At 38.8% G+C, this 23,442-nt stretch overlaps 2 long non-coding RNA genes across 2 annotated transcripts in view; one reads left to right on the top strand and one right to left on the bottom strand.

Annotated features, from left to right (window-relative positions):
- LOC108520397 (uncharacterized) overlaps positions 1–23,442 on the top strand; it is a 40,680-nt gene that overhangs the window by 14,732 nt on the left and 2,506 nt on the right. The gene's annotated exons all lie outside the window — the stretch shown is intronic.
- Positions 841–5,318, bottom strand: LOC108520399 (uncharacterized). Its single transcript, XR_001882904.1, has 4 exons — positions 5,248–5,318; positions 4,574–4,932; positions 4,344–4,383; positions 841–1,345 (listed from the first exon to the last, which is right to left on the bottom strand). It is a non-coding gene; the product is annotated as an uncharacterized LOC108520399 (long non-coding RNA).

Here is a 23,442-nt window from a genome sequence, read left to right on the forward strand (position 1 = left end):
ACTGTTTTTGTGGTAGTGAATGAGTTTCATGAGATCTGATGGTTTTAAAACAGGTGTTTCCCTGCACAAGCTCTCTCTCTCTTTTTTTTTTTTTGAGATGGTGTCTCACTCTGTCACCCAGGCTGGAGTGCAATGGTGTGATCTCGGCTCACTGCAACCTCCGCCTCCCAGATTCCAGCAATTCTCCTACCTCAGCCTCCTGAGTAGCTGGGATTACAGGAGCCTGTCACCACGCCTGGCTAATTTTGTATTTTAGTAGAGACAGGGTTTCACCATGTTGGTCAGGCTGGTCTCAAACTACTGACCTCGTGATCCACCTGCCTCAGCCTCCCAAAATGCTGGGATTACAGGTGTGAGCCACTGTTCCTGGCCGGCTCTTTCTTTTTGCCTGCTGCCATCCATGTAAGATGTGACTTGCTCCTCCTTGCCTTCTGCCATGATGGAACTGTAAGTCCACTAACCCCTTTTTCCTGTATAAATTACCCCCTCTTGGGTATGTCTTTATCAGCAGCATGAAAACGGACTAATACATCAGTAAAATGGTGAAATAACAGCAACATTATGGAGTTGTTGTGAGCAAAAACATGTAAGGTGCTTGGTTTAGCACCTATTAGATAGTAATAATTAAATACAAATTTCTTTCTTTCTTTTAGAAAGAATTTTTTTTCCTAAAGAAGGTTAAATTTTCTTTACGTCTTGACATTTAGAAAATTAACTCTGTTCATGTTGTTTTATGAATTAGTAGTATCCTCACCTTCCAACTAGATAAGAACCTATTATTTTTGCTCCTGTGAAAAAACAGAGGTGCCTAACTTGCTGTGTCTCCTCACATCTTCCCCCTTCTTCCTCCCCTCCAAGTTCTTTGGATCAACTGGAGAGAGGGGTGTCATAGAAGTTTTATCACTTGGCATTGTCATACCACAGTCTACTATAAGGAAAACATACCAGTGAACCAGTGAGTCTGGTCTTTCCTCTTAGTGGAGAGAAGGGCATGTGGTCAGTTTCTCTACCAGATGGAAGAGGAGTGTCTCAGTTTTCAGTTTTGTTTAATCACTGTAGACTTTCACCTTAGATTTCCCACTTTCTCAATCCCAAAGTAGGATGCTGCTCTGTGCTTGATGGTAACAGCTCACAGACTCATCAGAATTGAAATGAACAAATATTTATTGATCTTTTATAACAAGGCAATATTGCTTAAAGGAAAACAAACAAACATAAAATATTCCATTGACAATGCATTTTTTCATCTGTTCGGCACAATGCTTTTGTCATAATGGAGATGTGATAACAAACTTTCCAGGACATTCAGTCTTTGGCGGCAGCACTTAGGACAGATGACTGGCTGCTGCAATGTGAATATAAGAATGCCTGACTCACCAAATGATTTCCTAGAATAGTTAGCTGGGTGGAGACTCACCAAGTTAATAACTAAACCCAACCCTCAAGTCTGTTGACAAAGGACATATTTGAGCTTAATGACTCTGTATACACCCAGAAAGATAAAGGAGGCTTTGAGATCCTGCTTGGTAGACTGGGAAGATGAAAATGACTCATTAGATACCTGGAACACTGAATGGCCTGCACTGAAAATATTTTGAAAGGTGAGATGAAGTACTTAAACAGTCTTTCAGAGGCTATGCCATATCAAGCCTGAGGCAGATGATGATTCAATAAATATCTTTTAAAAGAGAGAAAATGTTGTGCAACAGAAACGTAGGGCAAAACAAATAATCTCTGCATTATGAACAGGTGAGTCAAAATTTGTGCTGGCTTAGAAAATGAAAAACTAGTTAAATACCTCCACAACTTTAAAACATTTTCTACTTAACTATAACGTTAAATGACCTAAGGTATATGAAGCATCTATCCCAGTGTCTGGCTGCCATATGGTGTCACTCAATGTATTTTTCTTCCTTTCAACTCTGATCTTTGCTTTTTTTGATTTGTTTGTTTAAGACAAAAAAGTACTTTAAGATGATATCGCTGTCTAGTTTCATGTAAGTCCATATTTTGAAGATATTAGTGTCTGAAGTCTAGCACTCTGTTGGTTTTACTATTAACAATAAACATGACAAGAAATTTAGTCATCTGTATCAAACATCTGTCATGTGGTTCAGAAATTATTTTGGGGCAACATTTTGGAATAAGGACTATTAGCTCACTTTGGTATACTCATGACTTTGTTGAAACAGTACACATAGCAAAAATATAAATTTTAAAAGTATCACTGGTAACTCCACGTAGTTATTCATTTTAAATGCTAAACTATAAGTATTGATATTTTAAGTTTGGATCCAATTTTCTGGTTCTTTCCCTGAGAAAATAAATGATGCTTTGAAATATTAGTGAATTAGAGCAACTTTTCAACTTTTCCACAATAAATTATTCCTCAGGCTAGAAAAAAAAGTGATTCCACAAATACAATTCAAAGTCATTTCATTCTGAATCAGGATAACAAACACTCTTATACATAAAATCAAATATATAAGAAATGAACAATCTAAAATCTATGGATGCGTCTTTTTCAGCTCTATCTAGTCTCCTATTGCGTGTTTTCTTAAAAGTGTATGTTCAATCATTCTATATATTTAGAACTTCATTAAACTTTGAGATAACCTCAAAATATATTTTGTCATCGTTTAATCACGTATCTCTCACTTAGTGAGGTTGTTACTGAATCAAGGTTTTTCTTTTCTAGAATATGTTAATATCACTGTCTTCCAGGACAAAATATCAGTAAAAAATTCATAAGGATTTACTTGACTGAGCATATGTGGAATATTTAAGACTGGATTTTAACTCTTTCGAGAACTCACCTTCCTATTTTGTACCCTTTCTGCCTCTCTGCTCCAACAAACACTGTTTGGGGCAAGTTTAACCTCAATAGATACAACCTTGTTGTTGGGCCAGTCCGTCTACCGACAGGATGTAACTTGTAAGAAGGAGAGGCACTGGTGTGCGAGAAAGATTGCAGCTGGCAGCTGAGACAGGTCTGTCGCTTCCTTTCCCTTTGCTTTGCTACCAAGTCTATGCGTGCCTCAGAAGTAGGCCATGTAACTCAGGAGTGTCAGGAGCTGTGACTGATTCCAGGCTCTTTGTAAGGAAGAGGAGAAAAAGGAGGATGCAGAATAATTGAAGGGGAGGTGGTGATCCCCAAAGGAGGAGCAAAGAAAGAATGGTCTGAAGACTTCAAATGCTTGGCAACCTTATTTTTTTACCTAGGGCCAGCATTTGTATGAATACGGGTGCCTGTGTGAATTTGTATACAGGAAGGAACTGGCATTGTGAAATAACCCCAAACACGACTGGTCAGTCTGCCTCCCTTTGAAAAACAACAATAAAGAAAAAAACTACTTTGAATAATCTTATAACAGGAAATAACACAGTGGAAACTGGAGAATTTTGGTGTGGAAAAATCTAAGCACTTAGAACAATAGAGGCTAAGTAATTAAAATACTGTGCATATATAATTGAAGTTGAAAAATAAAGGGAATTTTAGGCACCCAGTTTAGTTTACTAGGCAGCAAGTAAGGTAATGAAATTTGCTTTTAGCAGTTTATTTATAAAATGCTCCTTACTATTCTTATATTAACATATTTTTTATATTGACAACTGACTCCTTGGAAAGCGTGAAAATAATACTATCTATTAGGGAGCTTTACTAATAATCCTTTAATGCTTTGTGAGTAATGATTAAGATATTTAATAAAGTAACTTTGAAGTGATCATTGATGAGATTGCTTATTTATACTCAAAACAATGAAACAAACTACTTAAAGTTGAATAAAAATGCACTTATCTCCATGAACTACTTGCAATAATTAATTCTAAAATGACTATTAAGCTAGTAGTACATTGTATGAAAAGTTTAAGCCATATTCAGGTCGGGGGTAAAAAATATTTTAGACTTTTGTACTAGGTATGAAAACTTAGGTATTAGCCTGATGTTTCTTTTACTAAGCCTTGTACTTTATATAGCTTGTTCTATATTCAGTTATGTAATCTTAGAGTAGCTGAAAGGATATTAAAACAATATCTTTCAATTTTGCTTTTCTTTTCCAGTAGCTAGCTTCCATGTTAATCAGCATGTTCAAACTTCCTTCTCATTAGTTTTTAAGAATTCTAGGAAATACTTTCCATGGCATGTTGTGAGAGATTTTATTATAGGATTAAAATCCGTTCAGCAAACAATAGGCACACATGAGGCAGGGTCCAGGTATTCTGTCTTATAAACCAACACTGCACTTTAGGTAACGCTAGAAATGGAACTACATTTAATTATTTTCTACTTTCTGTTTACGGCAAAAGTAGCCATGTCAAACATTTTTCATGCCATATCTTACCTCAGATTCTCTACCTTGTTTCTGGACAGTAGAAAAGCTGCTGGAAAAAAATGCAAAAACAAGTTTTGACTGGAGTTCATATTTTCATTCAATGTCTGCTGGGCCCTCAATGTAACTTTTTTTTTCTTTTTTTTTGTTTTGAGAGGGGTCATCCTTCTATCATTAACTACTCCTAATCTTCACTGCTGCACAGAGTTTCCATATTTAACAACAGATGGCTTTGCTTTTACTTTATAGATGAGGCCAAAGCACCAGGTAGGTGAAAGATTCTTGTATCGGTTCGAACCCCGAGAGCGCGCCAACAGACAACAGGAGGCGGTGTGGAGCAACATGCTGTTTTAATGAGGGCCTGGGTGCAGGCGGGCTGAGGCCTAAAATGGCATCAGCACCAAATGAGGATAGGGCAGAGGTTTTATAGTCTCCTGTAAACAGGAAGTGCCTCAGTCTGATGTAACTGCTAGGTGGTACCTGGACGGCCTCTCTCTGGGTCTTCACAGGGTACATGTCTTCTGGCTAACGCTCTTCCTGCTTCTGCTATCTCCCTGATGCACACTGCTAGGGCACGTGGCTTTGCGCCTGAGGGCTGGGCCTGTGGAGGGCGGAGTTATTCATTCCCTTATGCTTTCAGGCCTTGGGGAGAATCTTTCCGTAGGAGAGTTTTCAGCTTTACCAACTACAGTCTACACACTTACCTGCTTCCACACACACCCTTATGGTTTTCTTTCTCAGTGGAAAAAATGTGCTTCTCTTGGTAAAGTCCAGCCCATTCATCTGTGCTCCTGAACACAGCCTCTCCAATGTACTTGTTATATATATATATATATTCCCCGCCCCCCGCCACCACGGAGTCTTCCTATGTTGCCCAAGCTGGTCTTGAACTCCTGAGCTCAAGTGATCCACCCACCTTGGCCTCCCAAAGTGCTGAGATTACAGGCACTAGCCACTGTGCCCAGCCTGTCCTTGTGCCTTTGATTCATCATTTATCCTCTCCTTTATTTTTCCATTGGTCCTTTGTCACAGGCCTTAGTCTTCTGCCAGCTGATAAATGGGAATGTTCCACGGGTTCAGTTCTCACCCTTTTTCTTCTTTGATTGTGTACATCACAAAGGAGATCTTACCCACATTCATGGCTTCTGCACTCACATTAAAGCCATGTACACCTGCCTTCAGTCCTAGGTGAGCTCTAGGTGCCCACAGGACCTCTCTACCTATCTTCTCAAAGATAATCTTAACATGTTCAAAATGAATCCATTATAATTGATGTATTTAGTCCATTCTCACACTGCTAATAAAGACATACCCAAGACTGGATAATTTATAATGGAAAGAGGTTTAATTGACTCACAGTTCAGCATGGCTGGGAGGCCTAAGGAAACTTACAATCATGGCAGAAGGGGAAGCAAACACATCCTTTTTCACATGGTGGCAGCAAGAAGTGCAGAGCGATGGTGGAGAGCCCCTTATGAAACCACTAGATCTCATGAGAACTAATTCACTATCATGAGATAGAATTCCCATGATTCAGTTTTTCCCACGTGGTCCCCTCCCAATACACATGGGAATTACGGGAACTACAGTTCAAGATGAGATTTGGATGGGGACTATATTGACTGAGAATAAAAAAAAAATCATTTCTTCTGTATTCCCCTTGTTCTGTATTCTCTCTATAGGGCATAGCATTATGATTTTCACATCCTGAAACCTAGGAATCATCTCCTGTCTTCCCTGTCTTTTACTCTCTTACCTTCAGAGAATCACCAAGCTCTGTTGAACTTAATAATAATTAATAGTGCTGAATATGGCAAGGCATTTATTTTTTTATTTTTTTATTTTTTATTTTTGAGACAGAGTCTCGGTCTGTCGCCCAGGCTGGAGTGCAGTGGCACAATCTCGGCTCACTGCAAGCTCCACCTCCCGGGTTCACGCCATTCTCCTGCCTCAGCCTCCCGAGCAGCTGGGACTACAGGCGCCCGCCACCTCACCCGGCTCATTTTTCGTATTTTTAGTAGAGACGGAGTTTCACCGTGTTAGCCAGGATGGTCTCGATCTCCTGACCTCGTGATCCCCCCACCTCGGCCTCCTAAAGTGCTGGGATTACAGGCGTGAGCCACCGTGCCCGGCCGGCAAGCATTTTTTAAAGAAGACTAAATGTATTTTCTCAATCTTCACAGTCACTGTGTTATGTGAATGGCTAATATAATCTCCATTTTAAAATTAAGAAAATTGAGACATTGAGAGGCAAAATAACTTACCTTAGTCACACAGGTAATAAAGGGCAGGTGGGATCCAAATCTAGGCAGTTTACAGCGCTGGCCTCTTAACAACCACACCATGGTAGGCTTACTAAATGCCAGGATCTTAAATACCTCTTCAGTTCATTTCCTCCTATTATTTCTCATTTTGGTAGACTTGGTTCATGTGCTTCTTATTTTGTACTGTGTAACTTCTTACAACCTGCTGCTCTAAATCCATTTTTAAGATATCTTAGTAATTAACCTTCATCAAAATTTTCAAGATATTGGCTATGTCTTCGTAATCTATAGATTTGAGATTTTGTTTTAAGAAAATTATATTCAATTATATATTTGAATTTTTCCCATTCCATATATTATTTTCTTCCATGACAATGATTATTTGTTTAATATCCATACCACCTCCTTTCTTATTTTATCTCTGTTCTTTTCAAATTCATTTTATGTTATTTACTCAAGGCTATTCTTTTGTCCTAGACTGTATTTTATCCATATCTATGTCTTACCATTTGTTGACTCTAATGAGAATTTCACCTCTGTAATAATTTCATTTTATGTTTCTATTCATCTCTGAGCTCCACAGACTCACTTTTTATTTCCTGTTCTTGTTTCAGCTCTCTTTTGATCTATCTCTTGTTATTCTTTCAGGATTTTTTTTTTTTTTTTTTAAGGAAAGCCAACTTGCCTTTGGTTTCTTTGAGTCTTGGGAGAACTGTTTGTTTGAAATTGGCCTGTTTTTCTAAGAAGAGATCCTGAAATTTTGTGTTCTTTATTTGCCTTTTCTTTTTTCCTCCTATGTATTTTTTCTTTACTGTCTAACTTCTACCAGGGAAATGGATGTTTCAGAAAGAATTAAAGATAAAGACAAGTGGTACTTTCTGAAATTAAATAAATGTATACAAGTTTTGAGAGAGATTTTTATAAATTCCTTAATCTTTCCAGGCTGAGCCTGGATGACCTAGAACATAAAGTTCTCCTGTAGTATAGAAAGGATGTCCCTTCAGTCAATGGTAGTGAACTCAGAAAGCTTGCTTTCCAACAGGGAAGGAAGATAGGATGTAGGGAAAGTTAAAGAAAGCTTGTCTATTTTCTAGGAAGAAAAGGGGAAGGGGAGAGGAGAGAGAGAAAAAAGGAAGAGATTCAAGAAAGATGTGTTTCAATTTTACATGTGCTAATTAAGTGAGGGCAGAACAGGCTGAGGACTTTTATATCTGTTTCCTATTTTGGATTTCAAGAGGAGCTTAACTCCCAGACATCCCTGAAGAAATCTGGAGCATGGCTGCATTATCTTGGAGGCATAGCAGAATCAGGTATTTAGAGGTTCTTAAGTTTAATTTTCCTGCTGTTTTAGTTTGTGTCCTTCCAAAGACAGACCTGAGGCAATGAATGGAGAGGGTTTTGTTTGGGATATGTTCCCAAGAAACACCAGCAGATAATGGGGAAGTTAAACAGAAGGGAAGAAAACCAATAAAGGTGTGTTATCACATTATCACTGTGGGCAATTGGAGTTTGAGCCTGCTGGGGAACTCTGGGGGACAGTTTACAACACTTCTGGTTTATCCCAGTTATTGGTTGAGAACTGCTCCCGAGGAACATTAATTCTTTGGTATTTTCAGCCTGTTGTGTGTTCAGACTGAGTAGTCACTGATGGCCAGAGAAAGCCTACAGGCAAAAAATTGAGGCATGGGCCAGTGAAAGGCTGGTGTATATGGAAATGGCAATTGTTGAAGAAACATTGGCAGTGCCCTGAAACTATATGATACACATGGTCTGACTGCTGTCACGGCATATTGAATATATGGCATTTAAAAAGAATGAAGTAGATGTATTTATTGACATGATAAATCTCAAAAGTACAATAATGAATGAAGAAAAGTTATTGAAGAATACTGCCACATGATTTCATTTATATAAAGCTTAAAAACAGGTAAACCAAACAATACGCATAAAGCTGCAAAGAAAAGCATAGAATGATATTCACAAAATTCAGGGTGGCATTTGCCTCTTATGGGGGGGAAGGGAAATGAAGATTTCAGTTATGTTCTATTTCTTATGCTGTGTGGTGGGTAAAAGGGTGTTTGTTTTATTATTATTCTTTAAACTATAAATATATATTATACTTTCTTGTTTGTATATTTCATTAAAGTAAATCTAATTAATCTAAAAGAAGCATATTAATGTTAGGTCCCTTTTCTTGCTTCAGAAAATAAATCACAGGAAATTGTAAGCATTTTAACAATTCAGTTGCATGGAAACAACTGAATACCAAACTCAACCTCAGTCACCAACTCTGATACCAAATTGTTTTTAAGTTTCTAATATTACATAACTTAAATAATACAATACACATAGACACACTAAAGCAGTCTTATCTAGGTGTCAAAATACTGCTAGTCAATTCTAATAATGGAATGATAAACCACAGTCATTGACTATATTTCCATCCTTTAATATTTTGGTTAGAGTTTTAATTTAGTCTCTAGGTGGAACATACATAGATCAAACTAGATCAAGGGATATTCTCAAAGTGGCAAAATGACACCTTTGCCTTTTTAAAACTCAGAAATCACTCTTCTCCCCGTGAGGACATATATTATTTCTCCATATGTGGTTGGAACCATAGAAACCATGGTTGAAAACATTGTTGGGACAAACAAGCATGACTATTTTTAAGACTCTGATGATTTTGGATATAATCAGCACTGAACTAGTAAGTCATATGTAATTAGGTTGATGATATATTTAGTGTCTAATGGATCCTGGCAACCTCTGATCAAATGCCTTTCAATTAAACATCACAGAGGCTCCAGGGCATGAGTCCTCTGTGTCAGTACACAAATGGATATTTACATAGACCCACTGTGCAGCTGAATTCTATTATCTTAGTAGTCCATGTGGAGAGACAACCAAATATCTGTAATAGGAATGTTGAGTAACTCCTTTCAGTTTTATTTACTGAATGTGTCTTTTAAAAATCTTTTAAAAACTTGGTTGTGAAATACAGTATATATAATAGAAATGCACAAAACAACAAGAAAATTGGCACATTATTCTAAAGGCAACACCCGTTTAACCACCACCCAGGTCAAGAAGTAAAACAAGGCTAGCACCCTTTTAGGCACTCATGTGCCTTTTCTCCAGGCAAACCCCTCAGTACCCTTCAGAAGGAACCACTACGCTGGTGTTTTTGTTTTCTAGGAAGAAAAGGGGAAGGGGAGAGAAGAAAGAGAGAATTCCTGAATTTCTGGCTTTACTTTATAGTTTTGCTGCCTAACTATGCATTCCCAAGCAATATAGTTTAGTTTTGCCTGTCTTTAACTTTTATAAATGGAATCATAGTATTTATGTTACTGTGTCTTGCTTCTTTTGCTCAATATTCCATTAGATTCATCCATGTTACCCTACATAGGTGTTCTCCTTAAACTTGTAAATGTTTCCTACATCATCTAGCTGCCATGTTTTATAATTTCTGCAGCACTCTAGGGATGGGAGGTATCAATAATTCTACTTTGGTATGTATGTAATTGTAATTAGCCTGGCCCATTGTAATTAGCTTGGCACTTCCACCATATGATAATACTTTCAAAAATTATAGAATGTATTGCGTATATACCATGTTCTAGGATTGTATGAAGCACTGTTCATGTGCTATTGCTGTACTCAAGATCATTCTGCCTAGTATGTAGTTTTAGCATACCTTTTTATAGACAAGAAACTGAAATTCAGAAAGAAAAAGTAAATTCAGAATGTAGCCTTTCTGATATTTCGTTATCAGGAATACAATTGTTTTTTTCTTTTTTTTACTATTTTAGTTATGTTAAGGGAGTGAGTAAACTTGCCATCGTATGGTAATCTTTTTCCATCTCACAAGCTCTTGGTATTTTGCTGTAATGATCCATTGGTGCTTGCATGCAGATAAAAAAGTGAAATTCGGAAAGATGAAGGTAACAGCTTTAATAGCCTTTCTTCTATTATTCCCATGGTGCTTACTTCCTTCTGTCTGTGGCATCTGTAGAATACTGTCTGTGAACTTCTTGTCACGGGAGTAATAAGCAGGTGATCTCCCATGTTGTAGGAACCCAGAAGGGCAGTCTAAACAGTATGGGTATAAGCGTGAGAAGAACACAGAACTAAGGATTAGGCTGCATCAGTTCTACACTTGATTGTCATTATCTAGCTAAGTGACCTTGAGTAAGTCACTTACTCTGTCTGGGGCTCAGTTTCATCATGTATAAGTGAGGGTGTTAGTCAGTAATATTCAAACCGAAGTTCAAGGACTGTCTTGAGTTCTTGTTTTAAATGCGAGTTTCTGAGCCTCGTTAAAATCTCCCAGCCTGGGAATTTGTGTGTTTAACAAGCTCCCCAAGAGATTCTGATGCTCACCATAAGTGAGAACCCATGGAGTAGGTAGTGGCCCAAGCCCCACTGATTTTAAAATTCTAAGATAAAATTTGAAGTTCTGGAACTTTAGGGTTTTTCATCAGAGCTACAGGCCTACTTATTTCAGAGTTCTGTGAGTTTTGTTAATAGAAGGAAATGCAAAGTCATTAAACTTCATGATGCTAAATAAACACTGGTTATCATTGTTATGAGCAAACAGCAATAGCACAGGTCGAGAATGCTAGTTATCAAAATAGCTTGGGATTGTTTGATATTCATGAACTGAGTAAAAAAAAATACTGCCCCTATGAAATTATGTCCACGTCATTAAAACTATTAACACAATGTAGCAGGAAAAAGCAGCATAGTCTCTCTACAAGACATAGCAGTATGAGTACAACTAACAATGGATAATATGTAGAGTGCCATACAGTCTTATTAGGTAAATTAAGTAGTTGTATTCTCAAAACAACTTTAAAAGTCAGCTCATTTAGTTACAAAATATGCTAAATATATCACCCAACAGATTGGAGACAGTCTGGTTGGCTGATTTATTTTTACTTTGATATTACATTTCTTACATCTTTAAAAAATTCTTTTGTGACTATTTAGGGAGGAAAAAAGTCTCCTTGTGTAACATTTAGTACTTTCCTGGGTCTATTCTTTATATTCTGAGGAACTGGAGTCACTCAATTAATTACTATAATGTTTTGTGTTTTCTTTTTCATAGGAATAACCAACCTCAAATTTGTAACTGTTCTGCTTTTTACCACCCAACATACCCTGCAGTGGCTCTCAAACCTGTATCTGAGGAAAGTGGTCCACTCCTCCTAGTGAGAAGACTCACAGGGCAGCAGGGATTCTTAGCTAGAGGGCATAGCCATTGAAAGAGATGAAAACAGAATCTCCTGGAGTGTGTGTGATTTCAAAAAGCTCCCCAGGTATTTTTCAATAGTGCTCCAATTGCAAAGCTGAGTCCAAAACCCACCAATTAGCATCGTTTTCATATTGAATAGTAGGTTAGAAACCTTAATATAGTAGTCGTTATCCTGTATAAACTAGATGTTAGTATCTGAAGTAAACAGAGAACTTCACTATCAAAAGTATGTGAATGATTCGTCAAGAGTGATACTAGATTCAATATTATATGTTTATTAATTTCTACATTAATATAGACCTTATTATTTATTTTCTTAACAGTTTCCCCTTCTTGTTTCCCTTCTCCCTTCTTTCTAGCCGACCAGCAAGGTAAGATAGATAAAATTGTTTAATAATTATTCTTAATTCCTCCTCCTCCTCCTCTTCTATAGAAAGCTTGGGAGTTGAATCTTGAAGGCCAGGTGAGGTTAATTACCTGAGAAAAGTCAGATGTTTTATCAGTCAGAAGGGAGAGCATGTACAATGGGTTGGATAGTGAGAAGTCCATCTTGGCTAAAGCATGGAAGGAGATGGTTATGGGATGTCTAGGGAGAATCAATCTTGGCTTGGTCAGATGTCAGGTTGAAGAGGGAATTAGAGTAAATGAGGAACTCCAGATATTTTCTAAGTGACTTAATGTCCTGAGGTAACTGGTATACTAGAAAATTAGTCTGGCAGCAGGATGGAGGATGGCTTGGAGAGAAGAGCAAAAAGAAGCAGGGAGGGTGGTTGGGAAGATGGAAACAGGTCTGAGACAAACAAAGAAGTCTTGACAGCACTTGAGCAACTGAAGAAAAGGGAGGAAGAGTGAGTTTTGAAAATAATTTGAATGAAGTATCAATAGGACACTCGCTGTTGGATGGCGAGAATAGGGAGAAGGTAAAGACTCAAGGTCTTCAATCTGGGCCTCTTCCCTCTATCCTGCCTCCTTCACATATTGCCATTTTCTTTCTCTTCCTAACTGCCAGACTTCTTGAAAGAGTTGTTCTCACTTACTGTCTTCACAATCTTACTTCTGTCTCACCACTTTAATGAAATGGTTCTGGAAAAGGTCATGAATGACTTAACTTATAAATGGAGTGGCCTCTTTTCAGTCCTCATTCTCTTAGTACCCTATGGAGCATTTGGGAATATTGACTTCTCTCTTTATCCTAAAACATTTGCTTCCATGAGCTTTTATAACATTGCACCTACTTGTCTCTTCTCCCACACTTCTGATTACTTTTTAAAATCTTTGAATGACTCTTCTTATTCTGTTAACACCTTATATATGCGGGTCCTCGGAATTTTATTCTTTTTTTTTTTTTTTCTGAGACCGGATCTCGCTCTGTCACCCAACCTGGAGTGCAGTGGTGTGATCTTGGCTCACTGCAACCTCTGCCTCCCGGGTTCAAGTGATTCTCCTGCCTCAGCCTCCCGAGTAGCTGGGATTACAGGCACACACCACCACACCTAGCTAAGTTTTGTATTTTTTGGTAGAGGTGGTATTTCACCATGTTGGCCAGGCTGGTCTCAAACTTCTGACCACAAGTGATCTGCTCACCTCGGCCTTGCAAAATGCTGGGATTTCAGGCGTGAGCCACCGTGCCCGGCCCAGAATTTTATTCTTATTCTTCTTATCTTACCTCATTCCCTGAATCCCCAACACCACTGCCAAATTCTAAGTCATCAACTTCTATAACTTTGCCTATCATTTACAGCAAATCCCAAAATTACAGCTTATGCCCATATGGCTCTCCTGAAGTATAGACTTGTAGTTTCTATTGCCTTCTGAACGTCTCTACTTGGATGACTCATAATCATTTCAAAATCAAGATGTTCAAAACCAAATTTAATATAGCCTCCACCCACACAAAAAACAACAAAACCTACTTTTCCTTCTCCGTTTCCTATCTCAGTTAAGGATATTGCTGTCCAATTATTTGACTAAGCTAAATCTATCCATGCTTCTCCATTAAACACCCATATATGGTTTGTTTTGTGTTATCCTCTTGACTCTCCGTACTCTGTATCTATTCCCCTTGCCTTTTTCCAGGTGTATGTAGTTTCCCACTGAGACTCCTCCTAACTCATCCCAGTTCATCTAGTTGCTTTCCACTCTAATCCATCTTCCACATCATCACCAGAGATATTTTTCTAAAATAAATCTGATTATTTTACTCTTCTTCTTACAAATAGACTGCAATCTCCTTGGCCTTGGGGGAAAATCTAAATGTCTCCTGAAGGCATTCATGGGATGATCTGACTTGAACTGGCCTTTCCAGACAATGCTCAAATGCTCAGTCTCTGCTTCATTTGTGTTAAATGATTGTGTGGACTTGACACTCTCTTTCCTGGCTCTGTGACTTCGTACATCCCATTCCTTCAGTTTTTCCCCTGAATTCTTCCTAATAAACATCTATTCTCTTGTCAATTAGCAAGACACAGGAAACCTGAAGTTTTCTGAGCATTCAGATTCAAGAGAATTAATTTGTATATTACACACATAGTATCACTGTAAATGAACTTTGAACCAACTTATTAATTTACAATGGAATGTATAACTCTAGCAATTTTTTTTTTTTGAGAGAGGGACTTGCTCTTTTGCCCAGGCTGGAGTGTGGTCACATGATCATAGCTCACTGCAGCAGTGACCTCCCAGGTTCAAGAGATCCTCCCACTTCAGCCTCCCAAGTAGCTGGGACTATAGGCATTCACCACGACACCTGACTAGTTTTTTAAAAAATTATTATTTATTTTTAGTAGAGACAAGGTTTCACCATGTTGTCCAGGTTGGTCTTGAACTCTTGGGCTCAAGTGATCCTTTTGTCTTGGCCTCCCAAAGTGTCAAGCAAATTTTAAAGTTTATAATTTTTTTTTTTTTTTTTTGGAGAGAGAGTCTTGCTCAGTCGCCCAGGCTGGAGTGCAGTGGCGCAATCTCGGCTCACTGCAAGCTCCGCCTCCTGGGTTCCCGCCATTCTCCTGCCTCAGCCTCCCAAGTAGCTGGGACTACAGGCGCCCGCCGCCACGCCCGGCTAATTTTTTTGTATTTTAGTAGAGACGGGGTTTCCCCGTGTTAGCCAGGATGGTCTCGATCTCCTGACCTCGTGATCCGCCCGCCTCGGCCTCCCAAAGTGCTGGGATTACAGGCATGAGCCACCGTGCCTGGCCAAAGTTTATAATTTTAACTCAAAATGAAATAAACAACCTAAATGTAAGACCTAAAACCATAAAACTCCTAGAAGAAAACATAGGGAAAAATCTCCTTGACATTGAACTTGGCATTGATTTCTTGGATATCACACCAAAAGCTCAGGCTATAAAAGAAAAATAAATACATCAGACTACATTAAATTAAAAAGCTGCACAGCAAAGGAAACAGTCAGCAAAATGAAAAGGCAATCTATAGATTGGGAAAAAATATTTGCAAGCCATATATTTGGTACAGGGTTAATATCCAAAATTTATAAAGAACTTAAGCAACTCAGGCCGGGCGCGGTGGCTCAAGCCTGTAATCCCAGCACTTTGGGAGGCCGAGACGGGCGGATCACGAGGTCAGGAGATCGAGACCATCCTGGCTAACACGGTGAAACCCCGTCTCTACTAAAAATACAAAAAAAACACTAGCCGGGCGAGGTGGCGGGCGCCTGTAGTCCCAGCTACTCGGGAGGCTGAGGCAGGAGAATGGCGTAAAAAAAAACCGGGAGGCGGAGCTTGCAGTGAGCTGAGATCCGGCCACTGCACTCCAGTCCGGGCGACAGAGCGGGACTCCGCCTCAAAAAAAAAAAAAAAAAAAAAAAAAAAAAAAAGAACTTATGCAACTCAAAAGCAAGAAAACATATAACCTGATTTAAAAATGGGCACAGTGCCTGAATAGACATTTCTCCAAAGAAGACATAAAAATGGCCACGAGGTCTATGAAAAGGTATTCAACATCACTAATCATCAAGGAAATGCAAATCAGAATCACTATGAGATTCATCTCACACCTGGTAGGATAGCTATTAACAAAAAGCCAAGAGATAACAAGTGTTGGCAAGGGTGTGAAGAAAAGGGAACTTTTGCACACTGTTGATTGGAATGTAAATTGGTACAACCATTATGGAAAACAATATGGATATTCCTAAATAAATAAAAAATGGAATTACCGTATGGCCCAGCAATCCCTCTTTTGGGGTATATATACAACAGAAATGAAATCACTACCTCTTAAAGATATCTACACTCCCATGTTCGTTGCAGCATTATTCACAATAGCCAGGATATGAAAGCAAGCTAGGTGTCTGTCATCAGATGAATGGATAAAGAAACTGTAGTATATGTATATACAATAGAATATTATTAAGCGTTAGAAAAGGAGGAGATCCTGCCATTTCCCACAACGTGGATGGACCTGGTAAGTGGAACAAGCCAGACAAAACAAAAGAAAAATATTGCATGATTTCACTTATATGTAGAATCTTAAAAAAAAAAAGGTCAAATGTATGGAGAATGAAACTAAAACAGTGGCTACTAGGCTCAGGTGGAGGGGAGAAAATTGGGAGATGCAGATTTAAAGTTCTTAATAGATAGTAGCAGATATGTAGGCTGAACAAGTCCAAAGGTCTAATATATAGCATAAGGACTACATTAAATAATGGTGCATTGTATTCAATATTTTTGCTAAATGAGCAGATTATAACTGCTTTTGCCACAGGAGAGAAACGTGGGTAACTATGTGAGATGATGGATATGTTAATTTGTTTCACTATAGTAACCATTTTACTGTACATATGTATCTCATAACATGCTGTATACCTTAAATATGCACAATGAAATTCTAAAAATTTTTTTGAGATGAGGTCTTGCTCTGTCACCCAGGCTGGGGTGCAGTGGTGTGAACATAGCTCACTGCAGCCTCAACTTCCTCAGCTCAAGCAATCCCCCTGCTTCAGCCTCCTGAGTAGATGGGACTACAGGCTTGTGTCACTATGCCTGGCTAATCTTTAAATTTTTTGTAGAGACAAAATGTTCCTATACTGCCCAAGCTGGTTTCAAATTTTGAGCTCAAGTGATCCTCCTAGCTCAGCCCCTAAAGTGGTAGGATTACAGGTATGAGCCACCATGCCCATACCCCAGAATTTTACAAAAGAAGAAAAAATGTTTATGGTTGCTACTATGGGAACTTGCTTCTTATAGGAAAATCTCCATGGGAAGTGACATTACACTTAAGTTATTAATTGGGCATAGAATCAGCCTAAGAGGACTAAGTTGGGTGATCCTCATGGCCCACCAAGCCAAGAAAGCCTCATCATTCATCTGTGTTGTAAGAAGGTTTATGTCAAGGAGGCAGACTGCAAAAACATAGCCAGGATTTTGTCTATTGGGGATAATTCTAGAGATATACTAGAAAAGTCATTGCTCCCTTTTTCTAGAATGCAGAGCAAACTGTGCCCCTCAGGTCCCCCATTCTCTCCTTATAATCATGAAACCAGAACTCCCCAGGTTTATTTAGCTGTACAGTCATGTGTCACTTAACGACAGGAATACATTCTGAGAAATGCATTTGTTAGGTGACTTCCTTGTGTGAACATCATAGAATGTACTTACACAAACCCAGATGGTATAGCCTACTGTATGTCTAGGCTATAGGTATAGTCTATCGCTTCTAGGCTACAAACCTGTACAGTATGTTACTCTACTGAATACTGTAAGCAATTGTAACACAATGGTAAGTAATTGTGTATCTAAACATATGTAAACATAGAAAAAGTACAATACAAATAAGGTATAAAAGATAAAAATGGGCCAGGCATGGTGGCTCACACATGTAACCCCAGCACTTTGGGAGGCCGAGGCAGGAGGATCACTTGAGGTCAGGAGTTTGAGACCAGCCTGGCCAATGTAGTGAAACCCAATCTCCCCTAAAAATACAAAACTTAGCCAGGTGTTTTGGCAGGTGCCTGTAATCTCAGCTACTTGGGAGACTGAGGCAGGAGAATCACTTGAGTCAAAGAGGTGGAGGTTGCAGTGAGCCAAGATCGCACCACTGCACACTACTCCAACCTGGGTGACAGAATGAGACTCTGAAAAAGAGAAAAAAGATTTTAAAAAGTACACCTATATAGGGCACTTACCATGAATGGAGCATGCAGGACTGGCAGTTGCTGTGGGGGATTGAGTGGGTGAATGGTGAATGAATGTGAAGATCTAGGACATTACTGTTCACTACTGTGGACTTCATAAACACTGTACACTTAGGCTACACAAATTTATTTAAAATTTTTTATTTCTTCAATAATAAGTTAACCTTAGCTTACTGTAATTTTATTGCTTTATAAACTTTTAATTTTTAAACTTTTTGACTCTTTTGTAATAATCCTTAGCTTAAACACAAACACATTGTATAGCTGTACAAAAACATTTTCTTTTTTATATCCTTATCCTATAAGCTTTTTTCTATTTTAACATCTTTTGATTTTTTTCTTTTTACACTTTTTTAAAATTAAAAATGAAGACACGGACACACATTAGCTGAGGCCTACACAGGGTTTAGGACCATCAATATCACTGTCTTTCACCTCCACATCCTGTCCCATAAGGTCTTCAGGGGCAATAGCATGCATGGAGCTGTCATCTCCTGTGGTAACAATGTCTCTTTCTGGGATACCTCCTGAAGGACCTGTCTGATGTTGTTTTATAGTTAACATTTTGTTTTAACCTCATCCCTGGTGGTACATAAACTTTAAAAAATATATATATATAAGTAAAGGAGTACACTCTAAAATAACAATAAAAAGCACAGTGTAGGAAATACATAAACTAGTAACACAATTATATTGCACATAATTGTATGTGTTATGCTTTTTTTTTTTTTTAAGAAATGGCGTCTGGCTCCATCACCCAGGCTGGAGTGCGGTGGCGCGATTTCGGCTCACTGCCAACCTCCGCCCCCCGGGTTCAAGCGAATCTCTTGCCTCAGCCTCCTGAGTAGCTAGGACAACAGTGCGCACCACCACGTCTGGCGAATTTTTTTGTATTTTTTTCTTTTTTTAGTAGAGACTGGGTTTCACCATGTTGGCCAGGCTGTTCTCCAACTTCTAACTTAAGGCGATCCTCCCGCCTCAGCCTCCCAAAATGCTGGGATTACAGATGTGAGCCACTGCGACCAGCTGTAATGTTATGCTTGTGTAAGACTGGCAGCACAAGATTTGTTTATACCAGCATCATCACAAACTTGTAAGTAATGTGTTATGTGCTACAGTTTCACAATGGCTATTGTAACCATCCAGTGGGTTCGCCTTGCCTACTGCCTAGACACAACTGATTTATTGAGACAAGGGATTTGCAATGAAGAAAGAGTAATTCACGCAGAGCTGCTGTGCAGGGGCCTGGAGTTTTTTTATTACTCAAATCAGTCTCAAACATTCAGGGATCAGAGTTTTTAAAGCTAATTTGACGGGTAGGGCCTTGGGAAGTGGGGAGTGCTGATTGGTCAGGTTGGAAATAGAATCATAGGGGGTTGAAGTTAGGTTTTTTAAATGTCTGCTGTTCCTGGGTGAGATGGCAGAACTGGTTGGCCCAGATTACTGGTCTGGGTGGTGTCAGCTGATCCATCGAGTGCAGGGTCTGCAACATATCTCAAGCTCTGATCTTAGGTTTCACAATAATGATGTTATCCCCAGGAGCAATTTGGGGAGGTTCAGACTCTTGGAGCCAGAGGCTGTGTGACCCCCCTGGGGAGGTTCAGACTCTTGGAGCCAGAGGCTGCATGACCCCCAAACTGCAATTTGCAATCTTGTAGCTAACTTGGTAGTCCTGTAAAGGCAGACTGGACCCCAGGCAAGAAGGGGGTCTTTTCAGGAAAGGGCTGTTATCAATTTTGTTTCAGAGTCAAACCATGAACTGAATTCCTTCCCAAAGTTCCTTACTCAGGAATGAACAAGGACAACTTAAAGATTTAGAAGCAAGATAGAGTCGGTTAGGTCTGATCTCTTTCACCGTCGTAATCTCTTCAGTTATAATCTTGCAAAGGCAGTTTCACTGTGACATCACTGAGTGATAGTTTTTCAGGTTCATTATAATCTCATGGGGCTACAGTCATATATACAGTTGGCCATTGACTGTAACATTGTTATGTGGACATGACCCTAATTATAAATGTAGTCACTGTAATTGCGAAGTAACTGGTTGATTTTCCTGCCTGCCCACCTCAGGAACTTGTAAGAATACTTAGCTGGATCCCTGCATAAGGCTTGGTCATCGCTCTATGGTATAATCAGCTGCAGCCTTCAGGACCCAGTATTTCCAAAGAGATACAGCTCCAATTTGGGATTCTCCCACCCATGTATTGATGGAATTGCATGTCTACCACCTAATGACTAGGGTCACTATCATTTCTTGCCTGAAGTATAGTCCACATCTGCCCTCCTGCAGTCCCAGGGAAGAGTTCATGCTGCAGTTTGAGACTGAAAGTAGGCTACAGGCAAAATCCCTTCCTCCATAGACACTCAGTCTGTGTTCTTTTAAGGCCTTCACCTAAGTGGAGTAGGCCCACACACATTATGAGGGATGATCTGTTTTATTCTAAATCTACTATTTACCTAACAATAACATCCGTAAAATACCTTCACAGGAGACTCTAGATTGATGTTTGACCAAGTACTGGGTACTTTGGCCTAGCCAAGTCAGCTCATAAAATTAACCATTACAGTTGCTCACTTTTGGTTTGTCTAACCCCTCTCTTCATCTGGGACCTATAGAGAGCTGTTTATGGAGCCGAATGTTGCTGGTAGCTTGTGTTCAGCATTGCGGTTGCTTTTATTTTTTTCTGTAGCAGATACACATACAGAAGCTAGTAACTAACTTACTCGTTAATTAGTTACTAACTTACTAGTTAATTAGTTACTAACTTGTTTCTACTTTAGCTTATTACTCAGTCCTTTCTGATCAATAGCTTATTATTGTTCCCATAGCGATGAACTCTTAACAGTCTTATATACTTTTTGAATGAATAAAGACTTGTTTAACTGGCTCACACCTGTAATCCCAGCACTTTGGGAGGCCGAGACGGGCAGATCATGAGGTCAGGAGATCGAGACCATCCTGGCTAACATGGTGAAACCGTGTCTCTACTAAAATACAAAAAAAATTAGCCAGGCGTGGTGGTGGGCGCCTGTAGTCCCAGCTGCTCGGGAGGCTGAGGCAGGAGAATGGCATGAACCCGGGAGGCGGAGCTTGCAGTGAGCCAAGAATGTGCCACTGCACTTCAGCCTGGGTGACAGAGCGAGACTCCGTCTCAAAAAAACAAAACAAAACAACAACAACAAAAACTATACATAAGAAAAACTTTAGTTTTAAAACATACATTTGAGGCCGGGTGTGATGGCTCATGCCTGTAATCCCAGCACTTTGGGAGGCTGAGGTGGGAGAATGACTTGAGGCCAGGAGTTCAAGACTAGTCTTGAACAAGGTTGACAATGATGAAACCTTGTCTCTACCAAAAATACACAAATTAGCTGGGTATAGTGGTGCATGCCTGTAATCCCAGCTACTCAGGAGGTTGAGGTAGGAGAGTTGCTTGAGCATTGGAGGTGGAGGTTGTGATAAGCCGAGATCGCGCCACTGCACTCCAGCCTGGGCAACCGAGGGAAACTCTGTCTCAAAACAAACAAACAAACAAAAAAAGAAATAAAATATACATTCAAAATTATTTCACCAAAAGTTATCTGAGGTTTAACAACAACAAGAAAAGTATTTTGAACTTGACTAGAAAGCAGGTATTTATTTTTTGCTCCACTATTTGCTATCCAGGTTTTCAACAGCATACTTAAAATTTTATTTTCTGAAGTACTGTTCTTATTTTTATGCTTGAAAATTGCTGTTATCTGAGCAGTTATTGGTTGGTTATTAACTCTTTTGATTATAGCCTAGTGGAGGCCAAGGTCATGGGTTCAATTCTCACATAGTCCAATTAGCCCCACTTGCTCTGGGGCCTGCAGCATCTCTCTTAGACTGTCTCTAGCTACTGTGAAAATGAATGTATTGGACCCACAGGGCACTGTAAAAGAATGAATACATGTGTGCAAATCTGTAGTTATTTGTGGAAAATCAATTGGAAGTTCATACACCCTATTTACAGAATTCAGTAATGTGCACAGAAAAACGGGGAAAACAGTGCTTTTAAATTGATGTCTTCACTCATTTATTTGTGTTTTTTCCTTTCAAAACAGAAGAAAATATTCCAAAGGAAATCTCCCTTCTAGTCTTTCTCCTAGACATTTTGAAGATTTTCCTAACATTTAATATACATTTTAAAGAGGGACCTTTCATTTTAGTACAAAAATGACCTCTCAAATTTTCCTTCAGAATACCTTCAGTGAGGTAAGGAGGATGTCTGTAAGGCACATGGAAATAAATATGATTTTACCTTGTGCTTCTAGAACATTTTAGGTTAGGTCATGATTTTGTAAAGGTTTAACATATCTAGCACACAAGCAAGTGAATTTCTCATTCTTTTTCTTTAATTTTTCTTTTCTGAAAGTAATGTTTCAAAAGTGTGATTAGTATTCTGATAAATGGTTGGGGTGGTTTTTGGTTTGATGTTAGAAATTTCAGTTATGTGTTGAATAACTTAAGATGGTTTGAATGGGGTGATTAAGAAATGACGAGATGGACAACTATTTGATACATCAATCTTAGGTTGTGCCTTAACAGCAATTCTTAGAACAGGTCGCCTGTCATTTGTTGTTTCCTATTTGTCCACATCTAATTTTTTTGCAATAGAGGCACCTCAGACTTTAAGGGTTGGAAGCTCCTTATCAGCACTACTGCTTCAGCTAATCTCTTACCAGCTTTCCTGACAGGGACAGCTTTTCAAATTTTATCAAGGTTGGGTGAGAAAGAGCCCAGGACTGTTCATCTTTTGTTGAGAACTGAACTCTAAGAGAATCTATAATTCTCTAATTATGCCATTGGGCAGTGTGTAGATAAATCTTATTCCTTCTCATTTCAATAAAACAGCTGATGGTAAAGACTTGTTAAAGTTTTGTGTCAGAATTTAGTAGCATGAATTTGTAAACTTTTAGCCATGACTTCCATACGTTCACAGGTTGGCAAACTGGCTAACATCATATCCCTATGTTTTGCAACTATTTTCACATTAGCACAGTTTCTTATGCACCTTTTTCTTTTTTCATTCTTAAGTGTTTGTTCAATACTTTTATAAATAATTAAAAAGTATGTTTAATGATATAAGTATTTCATGTAAGAAAAGGTCAGACATTATAGATGAAGCCCAAGTCCCCCTTGACCACTCATGTAGCTTTTCCAGAGGTAATGACAGTTATTATCAGTCTTCCCCCGGCCTTTTATGTATTAGTATACACATATGTATAGGGTATACATACATAGGAATACAGTATGTGTGTGAATATAAAGTTAAAAATGTATCATTTTGTCCTTGTTTCTATTTTAGATCTTTTAGTGCCCAGAATATCTATTGTTTGAGTTTTGCTACACTTAGTTATATTTATCCATGGATTTTGTCACATTCTAGACTCCCTTTTTCTTATCAGGTTCCCACACATTTT

The sequence above is a fragment of the Rhinopithecus bieti genome, unplaced genomic scaffold (genome assembly GCF_001698545.2).
Source record: "Rhinopithecus bieti isolate Rb0 unplaced genomic scaffold, ASM169854v2 scaffold_50350, whole genome shotgun sequence".
Taxonomy (NCBI): Eukaryota; Metazoa; Chordata; class Mammalia; order Primates; family Cercopithecidae; genus Rhinopithecus; species Rhinopithecus bieti.